This window comes from Neofelis nebulosa, chromosome 10 (assembly GCF_028018385.1).
Source record: "Neofelis nebulosa isolate mNeoNeb1 chromosome 10, mNeoNeb1.pri, whole genome shotgun sequence".
In the NCBI taxonomy this organism is placed as follows: Eukaryota; Metazoa; Chordata; class Mammalia; order Carnivora; family Felidae; genus Neofelis; species Neofelis nebulosa.
In genome coordinates this window covers 75207064-75230530 of record NC_080791.1, presented here as the reverse complement: position 1 = coordinate 75230530, position 23467 = coordinate 75207064, and the positions used below count along the sequence as shown (strand labels likewise).

Here is a 23467-nt window from a genome sequence, read left to right as displayed (position 1 = left end):
CAGCACCTTCTCCCTTCTGCTCAGCCTCTGAAAGTGGAGCAGGAATGGAATCTTTGAGAACACAGAGGCTCCCATGGCCGAGAACCAATTGTTCAAGTAATCCCAGATATTGAATGGTAACAGCCCCCCTAGTTAGGGCTGGAGGAGGCTTGCAGGGGTCAGGTTGTCTGCTGAGCCTTCGGGGTGTACAGAAGTGAAGACATGATCCCTGCTGGCCGAGAGCTCGGTGTCTACCAAGGGAGGCCAACCTGCAAACCACCAGCGACAGCCCCAGGAAGATCGAGCTGGGTGTGGCTCCATCTTGCCTTTAGGTCTTTGCCTACGCTGTTCCCTCCACCTGTAACACCATTCCATCCCACAAGCCTCCCTTCGCATCTCTCTCCTCTGCACGTCTTCCTTAACTTGTGTTTCTACCCATTTGTTCTTGCTACATTTTGTGATGCCCTTTTCTCCCTCCCTTCCTCTCCCTTTTGTCAACTTCGAGTTTTGCCCTAATTTTATATTTGGAATTGGTTACTGTCCTTTTGGTAGTAATGTAAATGGCTGAAATATGCCTGAATTTTTTTTAAATGTTTATTTATTTTTGAGAGAGAGAAAGAGAGAGAGAGAGACAGAGTGCGAACAGAGGAGGGGCAGAGAGAGGGGGAGACACAGAATCTGAAACAGGCTGCAGGCTCTGAGCTGTCAGCACAGAGCCCAATGCGGGGCTCAAATCCATGAACCATGAGATCATGATCTGAGCCAAAGTCAGACACTTAACCAACTGAGCCACCCAGGCACCCCAAAATACACGTGAATTTTATTAATTTATTAATAAATCTCATATGTTGCCTGCTTTTACAAAGGCCTATGCTAGTGTGTAAGGCAGAATAATGGCCCTCTAGAGATCTCCATGACCTACTTCTCTGAACCTGGGAATATGTTACTTTTCATGACAAAAGAAATTTTGCAGATGTGATTAAGATAAGGATCTTAAAACAGGGAGACAATCCTGGGTTATCCAGGTGGACCCAATGAAATCACAAGGGTCCTTAAAGATGGATGAGAGAGGTTGATGAGCACAAGAGGAGACAGAGACACACAAAAAAATGGAGGTCCCAATGATGGGATGGATTGCTGGCTCGGGGACACCACAAGGGGTGTGGGAAGCCTCTGGAAACTGGGAAAGACAAGGAAAGAGTCTTCCCTACAGCCTTCAGAAACCCTGTTGACATCTTTTTTTTTTCATGTTTTACCTTTTTTTTTCCGATTATTTATTTTTTTAATTTACATCCATATTAGTGAGCATATAGTGCAACAGTGATTCCAGGAGTAGATTGCTTAGCGCCCCTTACCCATTTAGCCCACCCCCCCTCCTTAATCCCTCCCGTAACCCTCTGTTTGTTCTCCGTATTTATGAGTCTCTTCTGTTTTGTCCTCCTCCCTGTTTTTATATTATTTTTGTTTCCCTTCCCTTATGTTCATCTGTTTTGTCTCTTAAAGTCCTCATATGAGTGAAGTTCTATGATTTTTTACTTTCTCTGATTGACTAATTTCACTTAGCATAATACCCTCAAGTTCCATCCACATAGTTGCAAATGGCAGGATTTCATTCTTTTTGATTGCCGAGTAATACTCCATTGTATATAAATACCACATCTTCTTTATACATTCATCCATCGATGGACATTTGGGCTCTTTCCATACTTTGGCTATCGTTGATAGTGCTGCTAAAACCATGGGGGTGCATGTGTCCCTTCGAAACAGCACACCTGTATCCCTTGGATAAATGCTTAGTAGTGCAATTGCTGGATCGTAGGGTAGTTCTACTTTTAATTTTTTGAGGAACCTCCATACTATTTCCAGAGTGGCTGCACCAATTTGCATTCCCACCAACAATGCAAAAGAGATCCTCTTTCTCTGCATTCTCGCCAACATCTGTTGTTGCCTGAGTTGTTCATGTCAGCCATTCTGACAGGAGTGAGGTGGTATCTCATTGTGGTTTTGATTCGTATTTCCCTGATGATGAATGATGTAGAGCATTTTTTCATGTGTTGGTTGGCCATCTGAATGTCTTCCTTGGAAAAGTATCTATTCATGTCTTTAGCCCATTTCTTCACTGGATTCTTTGTTTTTTGGGTGTTGAGTTTGATAAGTTCTTTATAGATTTTAGATACTAAACCTTTATCCGATGTGTCATTTGCAAATATCTTCTCCCATTCTGTTGGTTGCCTTTTAGTTTTGCTGATTGTTTCCTTTGCTGTGCAAGAGCATTTTATTTTATTTTATTTTATTTTATTTTATTTTATTTTATTTTATTAATGTTTATTTATTATTGAGAGACAGACAGACAGACAGACAGAGACAGAGCATGAGCATGGGAGGGGCAGAGAGAGGGAGAGACACAGAATCCGAAGCAGGCTCCAGGCTCTGAGCTGTCAGCACAGAGCCCAATGTGGGGCTCGAACCCACGAGATCATGACCTGAGCCAAAGTCGGATGCTTAACCGACTGAGCCACCCAGGCACCCCAGAAGCTTTTTATTTTGATGAGGTCCCAATAGTTCGTTTTTGCTTTTGTTTCCCTTGCCTCCAGAGACGTGTTTAGTAAGAAGTTGCCGCAGCCTGTTGACATCTTGATTTTAGACTCTGACATCCAGAAGATAATAAATTTGTGTTGCTTTAACCACAAAGTTAGTGATAATTTGTTACAGTAGCAGTAGGAGACTAATACAGCTGGCTTCAGAAGAGAGAGAGAGAAACTGTTTCTCACAGGAGAATTTATATTTCCTAGTGTCAGTACAACCAGAGTTTCTGGGAGAGAGAGAGAGTGAGTGTGTGTGTGTGTGTGTGTGTGTGTGTGTGTGTGTGTGTGTGTATGATGGGACTTGCCCAGATGGCATATGGACATCTTTTCTCTCCCAGACCATGGCTGACACAGGACAGGTTTCCTCAAAATGAATGGACGCTCTCCTCTCAATTGAACCTTTGTGTGGAGAGGGGCTCACATGCCGAAGTGGATTTGGCCTGCACACCCCCTCCTCTGAAAGACATCAAGGGTATCATTGTCTTCACGCACTAATAAGCACTGCCAGGCAGTTGGCTTTGCTTTCCTTGTGCTCTCTTTTCGCAGTGACATCTGCGGGTCTTCAGCTGGCATTCCGGGTACCGTGCAAGAGAGGGCAGGAGGGTGAATGACGGGGGGAGGGCGGCCCCAGTCCCAATGGCAATTTTTTACCACTTGTAAATGTACCTACATTTTTGCAGTTAAAAGTGCGTTCTACAAGAAGGACCCCAGACCTTTTATTGGACAAATGGAGCTCTGAAAAGTCCTAAACCGGCCCACATGCTCTGTTGGGATGTGGAACGGCGTAGAACACGGTGATGCAGAACAGTGCCAAAAGCTGGATTTGAATGCTGGTTCCTACCGGCTGTGGTCCCTGGGTTTGTTACTGTTCTTTTCCTCATCTGTGAAATGGGAGAATAGGGTGGTTCTGGGTACCCAGTGAGATACTGTGTTTATGTGCATAGCACAGCGCCCCCGAGAGAAATCGCTCTCGACCCATGGTAGCTCTTGCACCTAGCCCCTGATCTGGTGTCAAAATGAATGATGGTAAAGAAATAACACTAGGGTTCTGGGGGCAGTTATCTCTTTGGAGGAATCTCTGCTGAAAGGTTTCCAAAAGGCATGAAATATTTTTTTCCTGGGTTCCCTCTGGGCGTGAAGCCTCTCTTCCATGCTGTGATTAGACGCCTGTAATCTGAGCTTCCCATCTTGCGGTCCTGCTCAATGGACCTGTTTTCCTTCTTGTCCCCCCCAGCAGTGTTCTCAGGCTGGCTAGACCCATCCATCAGAGGCTCTGAGGCTTGTAGGGGGAAGAGCTGAGCTGGGGAGTGGAGCAGTCAGTCTGCAAGGAGAAGCGGCCACTTACTCCCACCTCTGCAGCAAGAAGTACAATCCGCTGATGGGGCAGGAAACCTTCAGGATGGGCTCAAGTAGCAGCTGGGCACGTTTAAATGCAGGACCGGCCATCCGTTGGCCGCCACCTCAAATGACAGGTGCCCCAGCTCTGCCTGCAAAGGCAGTGCCTCCCTGCTCACCAAGGCGGGGGCTGCCTTGCAGAACTGGTCCCTGTGCTGAGCGGAGACAGGAAGGCTAAGAAGGAATCATCCTGTTTCTGCCCTGGGCCCAGAGGGTTCCCAGCTCCAAGGGCAGACAAGAGGGGAGATCTGGGAAAGAAGTCAGGATGGGGGAGGGGGGGTCACGCTCACCCCCAGGGGCCCGTCTGAGCAGAAGCTGAAAGGCTAACTGTGAAGCTGGGGTCACTTCCCCACTGTGCCCTCACCAGACCCCAGAGGATACGAAATAAGAGAGGGTCTCTAACCAGGGAGGAGGGGAACAGCGCCCAGCTGTGGGCAAACCCCTGCTCCCTTCCCTGGCCCGGGCCCTGGGCCATGGGTGTGGAGGGAGTACCCCAGCCAGAGTAGCACCCCTCCAGCTTCAGGATGTGGGCCCTGAATCACATGCGGCCTTGCTAAGATGCAGACCTAAGATGCAGGGCCTGACTCTGCATTTTGAGGAGACCTCAGGCGGGGCCGTGCTGCTGGCCCACCTTGCGGACCGCACTTGGCCTGAGAAAGCATCAGGGTACACGACGACACAGAAACAAGGCAAGGGCTGGCAGGGGGCCTTTCTCTTGACTTCCACAGTGTTCTGGGCGCCACGCCTCTCAGCACAGGTAATTAAGAGCACTCTCACTTCTTCCGGCCTTTGGGGCTCCCCAGAGTGCCATTCTGGAGAAGGAGCAGGGCTAGGGCAGGGCTCAGGGATTTGGATGTGGATTTGACACTCACCAGGTAGAGACGCAGGGCTAGGACCCAGCATAGCCTAGCTGTAGCAGCTGGGGGGGGGGGGGGGCAGGCAGATAAGAGAGAGGCAGGTGGAAAAGAGAGAGGCGCGAGGGTGGAGTCACGGGGGAGCTCTGGACACAGGGCTGGGGCTCTGACCCTCATCGGCTGTGACACCTGGGGCAGGCTGACTCCCTGAGCCTCAGTTTCCTCTCGATAAGTGAGTACTAAACATTTAGACGTCAGGATTAGAATAAGGACTAAATAACGCAACAATTGTGAAAGCATCCACTGAACTGCTTGGCCCATAACGGTCTCCAATAGCCAATACATTTGGAAATAAAAAGCAAATAAGCCCATGCGGGATCTTGACAGGCAAACAAAGGAGCTTGGCTTGTGCTACCAAGAAGCCAGCCACAAATTAGCCCCAACTCTTCAGTAAAGCTAGCCACCCCCCTCCTGCCTCTCTGCTGAACTGCCTCTGAGCGATTATGAGCCCTTACACGGAGCTCAAACAGACACAATTATAGAATTCAAAACCAGTCCTGAATGCAGACCTCTTGCTAATTCCCATCAATCTTTTGCTTTGGTCTGAACTGGTGTGATTCCACAGACCCCGACTTCCTGGAATTATTGGCCTGCTCTCTCCGCCCTCACAGCCTCCAAGAGCAGCGGCAGGTTGCAGGGGACGGCACCCTACCCGGGCGTCCTGGGGACACAGCACAGCCTGGGCCTGGGGCCTTGAATCTGAAACCTGTCGAAGCTAACAAAAGAAATGACCCATTTTTCCGGGTCCTCGGTCGAAGCTCTCAGAAAAAGGCAGCCTCCAGAATGAATCCTTCCCAAACAAATCAAGCCAAGGAGGCAGCGTTGCCAGGAAGGCTCTGTCTGCGAGGCCGGGCGTGGGCCCTCCTCCCTCCTCTCTGCTCTCCCGGCCTCCCCCTCTTCAGGCCTTCTGGGCTAGACACAGCCTAGGCCACTTTTCATGATTTTTTTTTCATTTTTTAGGAATAATATTTATAAATGGTTTTGGACCCGGAAACTTTCAACGTTTCCACTGAGTTATTTCCCCGCCCCCCTCCCCCCCCCCCCCCGCGCCCGCCACGGTGTATTTTTTTTTTTTAAGTAGATAGAAACAAAGCCAGCATCTCACAAACAGACCAAGAGTGAATGATGGCAAATCCACTTAAAATCAGCATAGAGGAGCGCGACCTTACCCCCCTTGTGAGAGAATCTTAGCTGAGGCTGGGCTGGAGGGCCAGGAATTTCTCCCCAGGCGTAAAGATCTAGATGAGAATAAGAGCCGAGAGGAGGCTGGGTGGGGGCCCATCAGCATCTCCTCTGGGCGTTTTTCTCCCAAATACCCCTTGCCCTGCCTCCCCCGCCTCAACCTCTCCAAAAGTCCAGTGGCCGTCCTATGTCGTGATCAGGAACCTACCTGAGCTCCCGGGAGACCGGGAGACCACAGGGAAGGTAACTAAGTTCTCAGTGCCTTAGTTTCGTCACCAGTCAATGGGGCACTACAATATGCATCTCATGGGGCTGCTGTGAGTTTCAGAGGAGTTAATCCCCGTGAGGCATCTAGAACATGGCTCGGCACAAAGCAAGGTTCAACAACTTAGTATGTCCCAAACCACCAGCAACAACCTCTTGATCCCACCTGGGACACCCCAGTCCTTCCTTGGTCCCCCATCTCAGTACGACAACCGCATCCATCCTGTGGCTCACGTCCCAAGGCTTGGAGTCATTTTTTTTTCTCTCCTTTCTCTCTCATACCCCACAGGCAATCCACCTGCCAATTTTGTCAATTCCACACTTACATTCAGACTCCGGTGGGTTCAGCCCCCGACCGACACCACACTCCAAGCTAAGTGTCACTTTTCGTACACACTACTGCAGTAGCCTATGCTACTCTCTCGTCCTGGCCCTCAATCTCTCCTCCACACAGCCTCCAGAGTAATCCTTTAAAAAGCCAAGTTTTCACTAGGGCCTAGAAGGTCCTACGTGACCCAGACCCCCCTCCTCTGGGATGCTATCACCTCCTTCTCTTCCCCTTGCTCACTTTCCCCAGCCACACTCTCTTCCTTCCTGCTCCTTAAACCTGCCAAGAATGCTCCCGCCTCGGGCATTTGCACTTTCTATTCCCTCTGCCTAAAACACTGTTCCCTCAGAAACCTTAGGGCTCCTCCTTCGCTTCCGTCAGGTTCTGCCCACACGTCGCCTCATCAGAGAGGTCTTCCTCGAACCTCCTGTATAAAAACCTTTCCTCAGCAGCGTCTGGGTGGCTCAGTCGGTTACGCGTCTGATTCTTGATTTAGGCTCAGGTCATGATCTCACGGTTTGTCAGTTTGAGTTCCTGCGTGAGGCTCCATGCTGACAGTGAGGAGCCTGCTTGGGATTCTCCCTCTCTCTCTTTTCTCTCTCTCTCTCTCTCTCTCTCTCTCTCTCTCTCTCAAAATAAATAAATACTCCCCCCCTGCCCAAATAAAAAGAAAAAAAGAAAAACCTTTCATCATGTGCTATGCCCATTTCTCTGCTTTATTTTCCTTTTTAGCTTATTGCTGGTTAATATTATAAATCTGGGGGTTTTGTGGGTTTTTCCCCCTCTCCTTCCTCTATTTTAAGCCCTAATATAGCAGTGGCTTCGTTGCTTTTCCCCAGTGCTTTATTCAAGTCTGCAGAAACATGCCAGGCACATAGTAGGTGCTTTGTAACCATTTACTGACCAACTCTCTCCCTCCATTCCTATCCCCCTCTAAGACAGCTCCATGCTGTGCCCAGTTTCATTTGCCTACAACACAGATCATATGATGCTCCTTCATTGCTTAAGAACCACCTGTGGCCCCTTGCTGCCCACAGGGCAAAACTACTGTATCATATAGAAGCTCTCTTGGGGTCTGGTCCCACCCGGCCTCAGATCCCTCTATTGCCATCAGCAAACCCTGTTCTCCTGGAGCAGTAGTGTGTCATTGTCCCCTGAGTCACGGTGATCTTTTGCTCACACTGTTCCTTCAGCTTGGTCCATCTGTCAGACTCACTAGAGGGGGTTGAATGGTGCCCCCCCCCCAATGATATGTCCATCCAGAACCTGTGTCGGTGACCTTTATATGGAAAAAGGGTCTGTGCAAATGTAATTAAGTTAAGGATCTCAAGATGAGATCATCATGGATTAGGGTGAGGTCTGCATCCAATCACAAGCCGTCCTCGTGAGAGACGAGATGGAGAGAAGATACAGAGGACAAGACGATGTGAAGACAGAGGCAGAGACTGGAGTGCTGTGGCCCCAAGCGAAGAAACACCAGAGCCATCGGAAGCTGGAAGAGGCATGGAACAGACACGTCCCAGACACCTGCCAGCACCTTGATTTTGGACTTCTGGCCTCCAGAACGGTGAGGGCATAAACTCCTGTCGTTTTAAGACACCAAGTTTGTGGTTATTTGTTACAACAGCCACAGGAAATTCGCATGCTCCCCTTCAAGACTGTTGTACAGATGCAGTCCTGGGCTCCCAGCCGTGCTGGGTCTGAGGTGACCTTTCTGCACTTAGATGCCCCTGCTTCCCTGGCCAAAGCTGATTGGACCAAGGATAGGCAGGTGGCCCAGGCTGGGCCAGACAGTGGCACGGGCATTGGGAACTGTATGGTGAGGCCACAGGGCGGGCGCTGATGGAGGAAGGTCATCCAGGCTCAGAGCTGGGACACATGGGGTCGTACAGGGAAAGGGAGCTGAGCAGAGATGTGCAGGATGGACACCAACGACAAAGGAGACCAGGGGTCATGACGACTCTCTGGCTCCCAGAGGGAAGGTCCTGCTCATTGCTTTCCAAAGGCTCCCTTGTACTTCTCTGTTATCCACCTCCCCACCCCACTTTCCCTCGACCTGGCTTTTCCTTGAGAAAACTGCTTTTCCTTCCAACCAAATCAATCCTGATCTAATGGCCGAGCTCCAGTGTCACCTCTGTAAGGGCTTCCTTGACTCCACTTCGTGGAGACAGAAGGCCCGAGATTTGGGGCGCCTTCAGCTCTGGGTCCCCACCAAGATTCGTTGTCATCGCCGGTGGTGTTCACATGCCAGTCTCCCTGTAGACTGAGCTCCTCTAGTTATGCAATGATCTCCATGTGTGGGTCCCCATTTCCTAGTCAATTACCCAAACGGATACGGTGGCTGGAACCACAGTGGACAAACAGATGAAGAAAGGAATGAATGCCACCCATCTCTGCCCTTGAACCTGGGGTCAGGGTGGGGAGAGAGCAGCTCGTGAGGAGCTTGTGATGGAGCACATGTCGGGGTAGGGGTTGGAGAAAGTAGAGGGATGCTCTGAGCCCAGGGGGGTGGGGGGCGGTGGTCGGTGGGGGGGCGGCTGGGGGAGGCAAGGGGAAGGAGACACCACACTACGGAGGCCGTGGCGTGGGTGACGGCGATCCCTGGAGCAGGCAGAAGACAGTGCGGAGTGGGACAGAGACAGCATCGGGGGCAAGTGGTGGGGAGGGCCTGACTCGGACAGAAGTTCCAAGGTGGGAGCTCTGACGGGAGGTGTGAGCGGGGCCTGTCCTGGGGCCTCTGGCAACTCATCCGCTTAGCTGACGTCCAGCCAGGCTCCGCGCCCAGTGCCAGCTGTGGAGCGATGACAGATAGCAGAGTTCAAAAACCAGACTAGAGCTCTTGAGCGAACAAGACTGTATCTGCTGTCACAAGGACTGAGACAGAGTCAGCACATAACCAAAGCATTTAGGGAGCACTTTACAGTTTATAAAGTGCTTCCTCACACATAAATGATTACAGGGTCATGTGGCAGAGTAGGAAAGTGGTGATTGTTGCTGCAGAAGGCCCGAGTTAAGGCCCTGAGTCCACCGTTTGATGGTTACACAACCTTCAGCTCATAATAACCTCCCTGAGCTTCAAAGTCCTTGTCTGTAGAATGACACCAATGGTTAGGGTTTATTGAACACTTAACGTATGCCAGCTACTGTTGAAGTGCCTTTATTTTTTTAACTTTTTAAGATGTTTATTCATTTTTGAGAGACAGAAATAGAGCGCGAGCCAGGGAGGAACAGAGAGAGAGGGAGACACAGAATCCGAAGCAGGCTCCAGGCTCTGAGCTGCCAGCACAGAGCCCGACGCGGGGTTCAAACTCACGGACCGCGAGACCATGGCCTGAGCTGAAGTCCGACGCTTAACAGACTGAGCCACCCAGGCGCCCCTGTTGCAAGTGCTTTTCTATGTGTCAGCGATTTTGAGCATCAGCACAACCCTCTGAAATAAGTACTATAGTTATCCCCATTTTGCAGGTGTGGAAACTGAGGCTTAAAGAGGCTCGGTAACTTGCCTGAGTCACACAACCAACCGCTCAGCCGAAAAGATGACATTTGAACCTACTTATTCCGTTTTCAGAATCCATGACAGCAGTCCTATCTCTGAGGTTTTGGGGGCCGGTAAGGTTAATATACACGTAGCTGGTTAGCGGTTAGAGGTAAATACTGGCCATGGTTATTGTTTTGTTCCACACTCGTGGTGGTGTTAGACCATCTGGCTGCTGTAGCAGATGCTGTTGACATCCAGGCATCGCTGTTGGCCTGGCCTAGCGGTCACTCACAATGGTAACAGTGCCCCTCTGCATGGAGGCGCTCTCTCTCTCTCTCTCTCTCTCTCTCTCTCTCCCTCTCTCTCTCTCTGAGGGGGATGCTGGACCATTGAAGAGGGCAGGCCGGTAGCGCTGGGGTGCTCACACCCCAGGAGCATCCTGAGGCATGTGAATCAGTGAATAAATAGCCCATGGGATCACTTCCCAAATCAACGACTTGCATGGCCATCCCTCCCTCGGGGTCTGTTTGGAGGACGAAGCTAAGACACGACGCGGATCAGTTTGGAGAGAGAGGAAAAGAAGAGATATCACCTGTTGAGGCTTGCGATGTTTCTGGATGCTGTCAGGGGAAGAGCTAGAGAGAGGAGAGGCACAGATAAGCCCTCGGACAGAAGGGGAAACTCCCAGTAAGGGCACCTGGACCAGGTTCCCCTCACACCGATTCTCAAGCAGAACAGCCCCTCAGCCCACATTTCACTCGACACTTCAAAAAGGCTGGCCATCAAGGGATTCTGGCAAGATCCCCGGTGCCTACGGAGTAGCACACAGGGGCATTCCTTGAAGCTCTGGGACATGAGTGTAGAACGTGCACAAATGAGCCCCTCTGGTCTAAATAAACTGAGGTACGGTTTCATGAGGCCATTTTCTTTTCTCCCCACCCGTCCATACTCCTCTACTCAAAGGCCATGCTTGTTTGCTTACTTACTTAATCCCGGGCCCTTTGCACCTTCAAACGGCCCCTTCGTGTCGGGGATGAAGTGGAGCATTTCGGCCTCTCGGACACCGTTTTCCAAATGAACTTCCAAACACAGAAGAGCCCAGCTTATGAACCGTAAGACAGCACTGCGATGTGGGCTCAACGATTCAATGAACGGGAGGCAAAAAGAAAAAGCAAGAGACAGGATGAATTTTCAGCAGGTTCCTCCAGACAAACGGTTTGCAATTTCCTTGAAAAGGACGCTCAGGAGGAAGGAGACCAAAGAACATGATGGAAAAAAGAAAATCACTGGCTCAGCAACGTGGCTTCTTCCCCTGACAAGACGGTCATGAGGGAACGGGGACAGGACACATTGAAAAGGGCTGAGAGCTGGCCAGAATGATGGGGAAGGGGGACCGTGTCACCTCAGAATGAGGGCCGCTGAAGTCACAGTCCCGGGGCTGGGTCCCAAAGGTTCCCTGCCCATTTTATTCGTGACGAATAAAGCTGTAGAAACACTGGAAATGGAGGTCATCTGGCTGGAAGTGCCCTGGAAGGTCCACATGGGGAGAAGCTTTCAGGGAACGCAGTCAGAGTGAAAAAGCAACACAAGGATTTTTTAAAAAAGAAAAAAAAAACCCTGGCCATGAAAGAATATATTATATATTATTCATATTAATATTTATAGAGTATATCTGAATGTATTATCCAGAACTGACTAAAGAAAATATGGGGGGTGGGGGGTATTTGCATTGCAATGCCCCCAGTTCCAGGGGTTCAGGCTCTTCCAGTCGGAGGAAGGATGACCTACTGGGCAAAAGCTTGGCTATGGAGCCAAACCTCCTGTGAAGGGATCCCCCAGCTATGCCACTGATGTGCTGGGTGACCTTGGGCAAATGCTTGACCTTTCTGTGTGCTTTAGTTTCCCCATCTGCAAATCGGAGCTGATGATAATAAACGTACCCACTTCAGAGAGTTGTCTGCGAGGATTGAATGAGTCAGTATGTCTAACGCACCTGGAAAAGGAGCTGGCATATCCTGAGTACCCGATGCGTTACCTGTAGTTATCACACGGCTTCAGTAGACAATAGCTCCCCGGCACTACAACGTTCTCACAAGTGCAACAGACCAAAAGTTGAAAAGGCAAAGCAGCATGAAAGCGGGTCAGACCAAAGAAGGATTCCCGGAAGCCAGGAGACCGTAGTGCCTAGAACAAAGCTGCGATGGCCTTACCTGTGCACAGCTGTGAGGGAGCACGGATGGCTGATGGCTGTGCGTGCCACAGGTGCAGTGAGAGCTCTGAGGTCCCCCCGGCATTCCCAAGTTCACCTCGGTGTGGTAGAAAGGCCCGGATAGATGGCAGACCAGAAGCGTGGCTGAGACTGGGGCTCTGTCCCCGCAAAGGAACGGGCACAGCCCCTGCTTGCACTGGAAAGCAGCTCTGCCATCCGGCTGTGCCTGTCGCTGCTGTGGTTAGTGACCGGAGGCCGGCCCCCCGGGGCCGCAGAAGGGCAGGGCACAGGCACGGTTCACACCCGGAAGCCGGCAGCTCTGTGGTCTCTCTGCGAGGAGGGCGGCATGTCTCAGACCCACTTGCCCTCGACAGCAGAACCTCATCTCCATCCTTTGCTCACGATAAAGGCCCCGGGCTTTTCCCTGACTCCAGAGGTGTCTTCAGGGGTCAGGGGTGGCCCTTTCAGACAGGTGCATGCACCCTAGCCACACCGACGGTTCTGTGCAAACACTCCTCGCGCACCCCCGGAACCCCCAAGTTTTTCACTCAGATTCCTGCAGCTTGAGAATGAAGCGGGAATCACAACAAAGACAAAGGGCCACTATCGGTAATTATTTCTGAAGTAACGAGCAACTAATTGGAACTCACGGTTATTAAAAACCTATATTGCAGGCAGTAATTAAACCACAGCTAACGAGGATTTCAGCACCACTGCTCTGCAGCCACGGCTCCAGCCCCCTGGTTCCCGGGGCGGAGGGGTCTGTTGTTAGAGAAAACGAACGGCTTCTGCACAGTCCACCAAGAGATCTTAGTCATTCTGGAGGTTTCTGCCGGGGAAGTCAGTACGGCCAGGCAGCGGAGCGAGACAAGGCCCGAACGGGAGAAGCTGAGGAGCACATGGAGGTTTCTAGATGGGCTGCCGTCCCCCTGGGGATGGTGACATCATGCCTTTGGGAAAGGGCCGCAGGCTATTGTCAAGTCAGTGGGAAAAGAGCTGAGTTGGCTCTTTTATAAATAGATTCACTGAGCACCTCTAACTTGTCTCTAGGGCCAAGAGATGCATGTGTACATACGATTTCATTTATTCCTCCTAGCAACCTTAGGAAGGACGTGCCATGAGGAACTGCTTTAGAGATGAGGGTACCGGGCTCAGAGAGGTGATGTCACCTGTGGGAACTCACCTGGCCGCTACAGAGAGGGAAGCCGAGGTTGGAACCCAGAAGGACGGGGAAACGTTGGGTCGCATTCTCACAGGCAACATGGCGATATGAGGCAGGTGCGGCGTCAGTGGGGACAGCTGGATGTGGCCCCCTTCTAGTCGACTGGAGAGCTTGTCGAGTTACCAAAACATTCCATGCCTTAGTTTCTACATCCGCAGAGTGGGGCTAATCATGCCTATCTAGCGGGTTTGCGATAACGGCTACACAGCACGCTGCACATAAAGCATTCCGTACAGTGCTCGGCACACGACAAATGTCCAGTAAATGCCAGCTGTTATTACAGGAGCTGTTCGGATGCTCTCAGAAGCAGCAAACTCATCATCTGAGCATGGCACAGTCTGTGCAGCAGTGGAAGCCATGGAGGCCTCAGTAGAGTGTCTGTCTGCCTCTGTCCCTTGGGAAGGGGGCAAACAAACCCAGAGGGCTGGCTCAGCTCTGAGGCCACTGCCCTGGTGTTCGGGGCAGCGGGAAGCTGGCCAAGCTCCCAGACAGCCTGTCTCGGGCCGGGAGCACAGAGCCGTTGCCTCACCAGCTTGTAATGAGCTGCGTCTCCATCCTGATTAGGGGAACAATCTCCACTCAGAAAGACTCAGGGGAAGGAAGTGACAGCATCGTGGGGACAGGGCATAACCTCGCCTCTCAAGGAGGGGCTGGTTTCTGGGGAGCTGGTGTCTTGAAGGTCACAGCCCAAGATGGTGCCCATCTCCGGGGAGGGGGCTGTGTAGACCCCACCGAGGCAAGTCTGGGTCAGAGCAGGAGACACGCTGGGGCCAGCGCAAGCCTCTGTCTGCAAGCCTGGAAGGCAGCTGCTCGCAGGCTTCTGGTTTGCCAGGAAGGCAAGCAAGGAAACCAACATTCTCTGGGCACCTTCTGGGCACCGGGCCTGATGCCAGCCTATGACATCATCACTGCCATCAACATTGTCCTAGCAAACAGAATGTTAGGGCACCGGCTTTTTCCAAAACCGTGGATTGCAGCCCATTACCGGATTATGAAACCAGTTTAGTGGGTAATAAATAGCAGTTTTTAAATTTTTAAAAATGTTTTCCTCCTTATTATTTTAAAAGACTGTTTTAAGTTTATTTATTTTGAGGGAGACAGAGTGTGAACAGGTGAGGGATAGAGAGAGAGGGAGGATCCCAAGCAGGCTGAGTGCAGAGCCAGAGGTGGGGCTCGAACTCACGAACCTGTGACATCCTGACCTGAGCCGAAGTCAGGAGTCCGACACAGAACCGAGTGAGCCATCCAGGTGCCCCGACAAATAGCATTTTAAAAATAACATGATCAAACAAACAAACAAACAAGAAGACCAGAAAATCTTAGAGTGCACTCACTGCACAGAGGAAGGATTAGCATTGCCTTGTGGAAGGTTGCGTTTCTTTAGCGCGTTTGGGAGCTGGGTTGTAATGGGGATAGAGATCGTGCCCATTTCATAGAATTGATGTAGGCCCTGAATGGATTAACATTTTAAGTGGGTGAAGCAGTGGAGCACAGGCCACCAGCACCACCCATGTCCCCTTGGAGGTAGTCCAGTTTCCCAGCATGTGCCAACAGCATCCTGAGTCACTCTCCTGAGGGTGCTCTCTGGCTGTGGGATACACTTAGCGCGAGCCCAAGGCGAGTGTCAGTGTGGTGGAATTAATACCCCAGGAGCAGCTCTCAGCCGATGAGGACTCCTCAGTGCAGGGATTCTGAATATCCCCCCCAGGGGTACCCGGGTGGCTCGGCTGGTTCCACGTCCGACTTTGGCTCAGGTCATGATCTCGCCATTCCCGAGTTTGAGCCCCTCGTCGGGCTCTGTGCTGACAGCTCAGAGCCTGGAGCCTGTTTCAGATCCTGAGTCTCCTTCTCTCTCTCTCTGCCCCTCCCCCACTCATGCTGTCTCTCTCTCTCTCTCTCTCTCTGTCTCAAAAATAAACATTAAAAAAAAAATTAAAAGTCTGAGTATCCCCCCCAGTCTCTCAGAGGGTGCCCAGTGGGGCTGAGCCCCAGTGGCCCATGGAAGCACTCCCTTCCTCGTCTCCTTGCCCCTCTCTCACTCTGCTTCCTGGGATCCCCTCCCAAATAAACTTCCTGCATCTATACCCTTTTCTGGTGCCTAATCTTATTTTGGATGAGCCCAACTTAAGACAAGCAGATCTGGCACAAAGTCAGTGCTCAATAAGCATTAGTTTGTATGAAGCATATTCCTCTTGAGATAGGATCTGTGTAAATATTTGATATGCGTCGTCTCATATAGTCTTTGCCCAGATGTTCTGAGGTAGGAACTGTGATTGTCCCCATTTTCCAGATAAGGAAACCGAGGCTTAGAAATCTTAAGCTCTTGGGTCAAGGTTACATAGAAAGCTTGCACAGAAACCCATAGAAAGGGGAGAGCCCTGCCAGTTAGCGCCTGTTGTTTCTCCCATTTGACAGATGTGCAGATGGAAAGTTCAGGAAAGTACAGCACTCAGTTTCCACACTAGTCACCGGCAGGCTGGGACCAGCCCCAGGCACTCTGACTCCCGGCCCTGTGCCTCCCATGACAGCAGGCGGCCTCCCAGCACCCTGGAAAGGGCAGGCATGGGAGAAATCCCCTCCCTCAGAAACAAGACCCTGAGGTGGACACTGGCCGGCTGTGCATTAAACTTGCAATTTAGGAGACGGATAGGATGTCGATGGAAAGAGGGAACAGTCTTAGCAGGCTTACTGGGACTTCTGGACAGACGGAAGTCGATTTTAATTGTTGTACCTCAACTTCTCAGCCTGTCAAATGGGCCTGCGGCCAGGTATTAAGTCCCCTATTTGCGGCTCCAACCTGCATCTTCTTACCTTATCTCCAGCTGCCCCACCATTTCCACGAAAGCACCATGAGTTGTGTGTGCCTTAGTCTGAGCTCCATCTGTGTAAAGCTCCCCGTGATTATTCACTAAACGTCTGCTGTGTGCTGGGCGTCAGGATAACCGCTCGGCGCCCCGACTACCTCATCTAGTAAATCGAAACACTCTTCGTGTCCTCTTCATGGGAATGTTATGAGGATTACACAAGCAAGTGGTGCAAACCACATAGCTAACGAAGGACTCCTATCTAGCATATAGAAGGGCTCCCCAAACTCCGCATTAAAAAACCAAGCAATTCAATTAGAAAACGGGCAAATGACAGGAAAAGCCATTTTACCAAAGAGGATATATAGATGGAAAATAAGCACCTGAAAAGATATGCAACATCACTAGCTATTGGGGAAATGAAAACTAAGTCCCTGATGAGATGCCACCATACACATATTAGAACAGCTAAAATAAAAAATAGTGATAACACCAAATGCTGGGAAAGATGTGAAAAAACTGAGTCACTCATACATTGCTGGAGGAAATGTAAAATGGTACAGCCACTCTGGGAAACAGGTGACTCTTAAAAAACCAAACATATCCTTGTCATATAACCTAACAACTGTACTCCTGGGCATTCATCCCAGAGAAATGAAGACTTACGTTCAAATAAAATCTATATACCCAGCTTTATTTGGAATAGCCCAAGCTAGAAACAACCCAGAAGTCCTTTAATGGTTAAACTATGGTACATCCATACCCTGGGATATTACTCAGCAACAACAAAGGGATGAACTATTTATTGGTACACAGAACAACTTGGATAGATTACGCTGAGTGAAAAAAATCCAGTTTTACAAGGTCACGTACTATGTCATTCCATGTAGATAACACTGTTGCAGCGACAAAATTCTGCAGATGGAGAACATACGAATTGTTGCCAGAAGTTAGGGATGGAAGAAGGGAGAAGGCTGGGTATTCCTATAAAGGGGTAGCACAAGGGAGATCCTTGTCGAGACAGAATAGATCTGCATCGTCATTGCGGTGGTGGTTCCACAAATCTACACAAGTGATAAAACAACGTATAACCACACTCACACGCCATCATAAGGAAGTCAGTTTCCTAGTTTTTATACTGTACTACAATTATGTAAGATGTAACCACTGGAGAAAACCAGGTGGAGGGTGTGAGGGAACTTTGCAACTTCTGCAAATCCATGTTTTAAACGAATGGTAAAGAGTTTAGATCAGTGCCTAAGCGAGTACTTAATCAATATTAGCTGTCATGATTATTATGTCATTTTCATTATTACATCATAGAAGTCATTTCATTTAATGCTCACAATAAGCTTATGAGGAAGGGTTTTTTGGGGGTTTTTTTGTTTGTTTTTGTTTTTTTTTTACCATTTTTTGGACAGGAATGCTAAGACTAAGGTACATTAGATAACTTGCCTAAGCTCACATACCCAGAAAGACTGAGAAATTGAAGCCCAAATCCATAGACCTCCCGTATATATATGTGGGTACAAAGACCACTAAGGTAAAAATCTTTGCTCTAGTCAAGCTTATAACATAGTGACCAAAGTAAGAGATATAACTCTTATAACATAGTGACCAAAGTAAGAGATATAACTCAAACCCAAGCAGAACCTAAGTTCTGTGGGAGGACAGGAGATAGACTATAGGATTTCAACTGAGGAAGGCTTCCTGGAGAAGGTGGCATTTGGGATTGTTTTGAAAGATGAGTAGGAGAGGCACCTGGGTGGCTCAGTTGGTTAACCGTCCGACTGCAGCTCAGATCATGATCTCGCAGTTTGTGAGTTCAAGCCCTGCACCGGGCTCTGTGCTGACAGCTCAGAGACTGGAGCCTGCTTTGGATTCTGTGTCTCCCTCTCCCTCTTTGCCCCTGCCCCACTCATGCCCTCTCTCTCTCTCTCACTCAAAAAAAAAAAAAAAAAACATTAAAAGAAAGAGACAGAATTTCAGACAGAAAGAACCTGACGGTTAAGTGGCGGGAGTGCTTGGAGAACAGCAACGACCCAGGGTAGTGACAGCAGATGAAGGAAAAGCAGAGAGCAGTCAGTGAAGATGGGCTCTGGATGACAGGCTGGGGACTGGGCTCCTTCACTGTAACCTGCAAAGGCCCGGCGAGTTGAAAGGCAAGGTGGAAAGTGCACGTGTAGTTAAAACAAAGTACACAACAAGGGGCCAGCCTTCTGTTTATGCTGAAACAGTCAGGCTGAGCTGCACAGTGGGTTCTGGGCTCCCAGGAAGCGGGGAGGTCCTTGAGGTCCATTTAAGGACCTCAAGATAAAGTTTTCCAGGGTCGTTCCAAGGCCCAGACCTAGCAGATCCTGAAGCAACCTCTGTTGCCCACAGCAAAGGTCCCACCTAGCAACCTCTGTCTCTTGTGCGTCCTAGGGCCCCACAACAGTTATCCTGGGCTTTGGAGTTTTAAGTCTCAACAGTGAGTTAGGAACTCTGTCACACTTGTACTTATTTATCTTCCTTCCCTGACAATAACTTCTGTGTGGTCAGAATCCAAGGCTGTCTGGGTCATCGCTGAACCCAGGTTGGAGTCGACCTCATAGAGGTGTCCAGATTCAACTCCATCCGATGGACCCAGTGTTGACTTATTGGGCGCCTGCTACACGCAGACCCTGTGCTCAGGAATTGGAGGTGAAGGAACAAGACGCAGCCCCTTAGCGGGGAAGAGTCAACCCCAGTGCACCACACGCAGGGCAACGGCAGGGCCGACCGTGGCCAGTGGAGACAGTCACATCGACATAACTTGTCTTAAAAACTGAGGAGGTGAAGCCTCACTTCCCATGAGAATGGGCACCGTCGGTCCCGGTGTCCAGAAATTCTTAATGGGGCTAACCTGAGACACAGATCATGCTTCCATCTCAGTAAATGTCTTGCAACAGTGACAGCGACACCTGCAATTTTTTTGCTAAGATCACGAGGGAAATTGAAAGCAACACGACCTCCATCTTAGAAACGTGTTAAGACATAATACATTTTTTAATGTTTATTTATCTTTGAGAGACAGAGAGGGTGCAAGCAGGGGAGGGGCAGAGAGAGAGAGAGAGAGAGAGAGAGAGAGAGAGAGAGACAGAATCCGAAGCAGGCTCCAGGCTCTGAGCTGTCAGCAGAGAGCTCGACACGGGGCTCGAACTCACAAACGGTGAGATCATGACCTGAGCTGAAGTCGGACGCTTAACCGACTGAGCCACCCAGGTGCCCCTGGAACAATATGTTTTAAAAAATATTTACTCATTTTGAGTGACAGTGAGAAAGAGTGTGCCTGTGCCAGAGAGTGGAGGCAGAGGGAGAGGGAGAGAGAGAATCTCAAGCAGGTTCCGTGCTGTCAGCACTGAACCCAATGCAGGGCTCATTGATCTCATGACTATGAGATCATGACCTGAGCTGAAATTAAGAGCTGGATGCTCAACCAATTGAGCCACCCAGGTGCCCCAAGGAATAATGCATTTTATGTATTTATTTTTTTAAAGGAATAATACATTTTAGATCACTAGCCAAAAGAGCAATGTACTTTCTGCGTTTCAGCTTGTAGAGACATGAGATCTTTTTTTCTTCTACTTTTTTTTTCTGTTTTTAATTTTATTTTTTTAATTTACATCCAAATTAGTTACTATATAGTGCGACAATGATTTCAGGAGTCGATTCCTTAATGCTCCTTTACCCATTTAGCCCATCCCCCCTCCCACAACCCCTCCAGTAACCGTCTGTTTGTTCTCCATATTCAAGAGTCTCTTATGTTTAGTCCCCCTCCCTGTTTTTATATTCTTTTTGCTTCCCTTCTCTTACGTTCATCTGTTCAGTGTCTTAAAGTCCTCATATGAGGGAAGTCATATGATATTTGTCTTTCTCTGACTAATTTCACTTAGCATAATTCCCTCTAGTTCCTTCCACGTAGTTGCAAATGGCAAGATTTCATTCTTTTTGATTGCTGAGTAATACTCCATTGTATATATACACCACTTCTTTATCCATTCATCCATCGATGGACATTTGGGCTCTTGCCATACTTTGGCTATTGTTGATAGTGCTGCTATAAACATGGGGGTGCATGTGTCCCTTCAAAACAGCACACCTGTATCCCATGGATAAATGCCTAGTAGTGCAATTGCTGGGTCATAGGGTAGTTCTGTTTTTAGTTTTCTGAGGAACCTCCATCCTGTTTTCCAGAGTGGCTGCACCAGCTTGCATTGCCACCAACAATGCAAAAGAGATCCTCTTTCTCCTCATCCTCGTCAACATCTGTTATTGCCTGAGTTGTTCATGTTAGCCATTCTGACGGGTATAAGGTGGTACCTCATCGTGGTTTTGATTTGAATTTCCCTGATGATGAGTGATGTTGAGCATTTTTTCATGGGTCAGTTGGCTATCTGGATGTCTTCTTTGGAGAAGTGTCTATTCAAGAGACATGAGATCTTTTAAAAAGGCCTATCTTTTAAAAAAAATTAATGTTTATTTATTTTTAGAGAGAGAGACACACACAGAGTGTGAGCAGGGGAGGGGTGGAGAGAGAGGGAGACACAGAATCTGAAGCAGGCTCCAGGCTCCGAGCTGTCAGCAGAGAGCCGGACGTGGGGCTTACACCCATGAACCGCGAGATCATGACCTGAGCCGAAGTCGGATGCTTAACCGACTGAGCCACCCAGGCACCCCAAAAAGGTCTATCTTAAAGATAAGTTGACTCAGACTTTGCAGGAACTAAAGTGACTCTGAGGGACAGTGGAATGAATCATAACATGTAAACTTTCTTAAATAAAAATTTATGGGCTTAAAAAAATGTGGGGTTGGTATTTAGTTGTCTGTGGGTCTTTACAGTCAGGATTGTTGCTCGCGTGTCCACTTTGCTTTGCCCTCACTGGACTATTCCCGGGGCCTGGCTCAGCTAATGCTTTTGGAACATGATTTTGAGCTGTATAGATAGCTTTTCCAGATGTATACTCAAGCTACAGAAGGAAGAAATAGATAAAAAGGAGCAGCTGAGGGGGACCTCAAAGATCCTCTGGGACAGCTGCTTTCAATCTTGGTTTTCTGCAGCCTAAGGCTTCTGCAGAGGTGCCCCCGCTGGGCTGGGAGACAGCTCTGGGGAAGGGGGTGCGGAGGGTCTGGGCTCAGGGTCTCCTGCCTCAACAAAAAGAGCTTGGGGCGCCTAGGTGGCACCACAGTCGGTTAAGCGTCTGACTCTTGATCTTGGATCAGGTCATAATCTCACGGTTTGGGACTCTGAGCCCTGCATCGGGCTTTGCCATGATGGTGCGGAGCCTGCTTGGGATTCCGCCTCTCCTTCTCTCTGCCCCTCCCTACCTTGCGCTGGCTCGCTCACTCTCTCTCTCTCTCAAAATAAATAAACATTAAAAAAAAAAAAAAGAGCTCAATGTAACCTTTTCTGCACGTTGATGTTCCAAACATGTTGGAAGAAAGGTTCCAGGGTTTAAGATTTAAAACCCACTAAGCTAGTCCTATACAACCAATCATCATCACCGCCACTTTTCACAATAGCTGATTTGGGGAGTTTCACGTGTGCCAGGCGCCGTTAAATGTGCTTTGCATGTATTATCTCATGCAATCCCCAGAGCAACTCTAAAGAACAGGTACCATTATTATCCCATTCCACATAGGAGAAGACTTAGACCCAGAGGTTATGTAATTCGGCCAACTGATCTAAGCAATCTGATCTAACAACACTATCTAAGCAAGATCATAAGCAAGAGAGCCTGGCTTTGAACCCACGCAGCTGGCTCCTGCACCCGCACGGTTTTCCACTACCAGGTCCCGAGGAAGGGGGGGCCCAGAGGGCAGCAGGGACTTGCCCCACACCCCACAGGGTGCTCAGCAGGGGCAGAGCAATTTCCTCTCAGAGCGTCTTCCTCCCGACGCGCTCCTTCCCTCTCTCCCTCATCCTCAGTGTGCCTTCCAGAACCAGCTTGCAAGTGGCTTTACACAGACCATCTCTTGGTTGCCACGCACCTGTGCTCCCGCTCTGGGAGCCGCTGACGGAGAGGAGCCGCCAGGGTGGGTTTGGCTGCAATGCTGTTCTGAACGGGGCCGGGGCTCGCTCCCTCCTGGCCTGAGGCCTCATTGCTCGCCCTCTGCTCTAGCGGAAGTGGGTTTTGGCCATGGCATTCTAGGCACTTCACAGGCTGCTCTGTCTGAACACCCTCACCTCAGTCTCTTCCTCTGTGTACACGGTTGCAGATATGCATACGCCCTGGCCCTTTGCCGGTGCTGTTCCCTCTGCTGAGAATACCCTTCCTGACTTGTCTGCCTGGCACACTGCTCCTCAGATGTCCCCTCTCTAGGGCCCTGACCTCCCGCCAAGGCAGAAACAATCACACCTTCCCCACCACCCTCCCCGTAACAGCACAAAGCACCCGGTACTCTAACCATTGATCGACTCCACTTTCTTGATTCAAAGCCGTGCAGGTGGTCCTATTTTTACTCTACTAAAATCGGGATAGTTCCACCAACCCGTGCTTCTCATTAATTTGGGAGTATTTCTTGCCTCCTGAAACACCGTTGCTGAATTGATAACGTATTTTGTCATCAACGTCGCCTTAGGATCCAGGAAACACACTACTCTTCTTCGCTCCAGACCGAGCTCACCCAGGGTTGGGAGCCATGACCCTTGTGGCTCTGGACCCCCAGCCAGCAGCACGGGGAGGGACAGAGGAGGGACCAGTTGGTGATGGGTTGTGATGCTCATGGACTGTATGGTGCCCTTTGTGTCCAGGTCACCATGAGATGCCTACTGGACTCTAATCTCCAGGGAGTCCTAGAGGCCCAGGAAGGCCTCGAGCCATCTGCTCACTGCCCAGTGACCTCATGGGTCTGCCTTATGGCACATGCCCTAGACAGAAACGCAGGCAAGAACAGCAGACTTCATTTTCCCCTTCTTTTCCTTTGCTAGGGCTGCCATAACAGAGTCCCACAGACTTGGTGGCTTGAACAGCAGAAGCTTATCTTCTCACGATTCTGGAGGCTGGCAACCTAAGACCAAGGTGTCAGCAGAGTAGGTTTCTTCTGAGGCCTCTCTCCCTGGCTTGTCGATGGCCGTCTCCTCCCTGT

General features: G+C 49.8%; 1 protein-coding gene and 1 non-coding gene across 3 annotated transcripts in view; one reads left to right on the top strand and one right to left on the bottom strand.

Annotated features, from left to right (window-relative positions):
- Window positions 1-23467, bottom strand: part of NAV2 (neuron navigator 2) — a 741392-nt gene that overhangs the window by 486527 nt on the left and 231398 nt on the right. The window lies entirely within an intron of this gene.
- On the top strand, window positions 19179-19313 carry LOC131488968 (small nucleolar RNA SNORA1). Its single transcript, XR_009250344.1, has one exon. It is a non-coding gene; the product is annotated as a small nucleolar RNA SNORA1 (small nucleolar RNA).